This window comes from Diachasma alloeum, unplaced genomic scaffold (assembly GCF_001412515.2).
Source record: "Diachasma alloeum isolate Michigan unplaced genomic scaffold, Dall2.0 Dall_scaffold_00359, whole genome shotgun sequence".
Lineage (NCBI taxonomy): Eukaryota > Metazoa > Arthropoda > Insecta > Hymenoptera > Braconidae > Diachasma > Diachasma alloeum.
Window position 1 is genome coordinate 125,107 of NW_021680498.1, and position 1,308 is coordinate 126,414.

The window sequence follows — 1,308 nt, forward strand, 5'->3', positions numbered from 1 at the left end:
TTTTCCCTTGACTATCGAACGATATTTTATGTCATTAGGCCCGATAAACCGCGATTTTCGGGCCCAACGACATAAAATATCGTATGTCACACGGCGATAAAAGCATCATCTGGCGAATGTGGGTATATAATCCGGGCCGAAGGTGAAGATTATAATCACATTCGCCAGATAATACTTTTATCGCCTGATGACATAATATACCATTTCATCACAATGCCTGGAAAAGGGACGCTTCGCGCGCCTAAAATAGTAGATTACACACCTCGGCCAGTAAAGTAAGGAATGTCTCAGATCACATGTAATTGTTGGCCGAGGCGAAGCCGAGGTCGACAAACATGTGATCTGAGGCTTTCTTATTTACTGGCCAAGGTGTGTATACTATTTTTCTGCTCGACGCAGCCGGAAAGTGGCAACTTCGTTTGGCGCCGCGGCCAGGAAGTTGACGCTTTCCGGCCGGAGGGCAGAAAAGTCACTTTTTCGCACAGCGTGATGAAATAGAATATTTTGTTACGAGTGCGGAAAAGAGTTTTTTGGCTCGTGGGAGGTTTATAGCACGAGCCGAAGGCGAGTGATATAATCTCACTTTTTCCACGAGTATCGAACGATATTTTTCATCACAATGTCTGGAAAAGGGACGTTTTAGGCACACTAAGCGAGCCTAAAAAGTCACTTTGTCGCACAGCGTGATGAAAAAGGATATTTTCTGTGAAAGATCTTCAACTTCTTTCATCCAATCACTTGCTTCCCCTCAAGTAAATCCGCTCCAATCCATCGAATATTCTTCAAATGCATTAAACAATTTTTCAGCATAAGTAATTTTTCCATTACCCCATCAACCTGAACGGCTTTTGGGTCATTAGGATAGTAATTTCTTCAATTTCGTGAAACGGTATCTGAAAAATATGGAAAGAAAACTGTAGAGAAAATAGTTTTTACTCATTCCGCTAACCCACCCGCCCGTACTGCGTGACGGTCACGATGAGTTGTTCCACCGTACCTCTCTCTCTTTATTCCATCCGCAAGTTGAAGAAGGACAACGTTAATCTAGTTTGCGGGAGGGGGGGCTGAGAAGCCGGAGAAGGGGAAGGAGTACGGCGACTGGCGTGCGACACAAGTTTACTGCCGGCCGTACAACCAGACGGTACTTTGCGGACGCGTGCTCGCACTCATTGTGATTTCTTTCATTCGGGAGACCGTTCAGTGGGTGATTTTTGTGGAACTATTCCTTTAATTTCGTTTTCTGGACCTCTAAAATAGCGGGTAATCCCCCTGGAGGGGAATTGGGTGTACGCCAAAGTGATTTTTAGC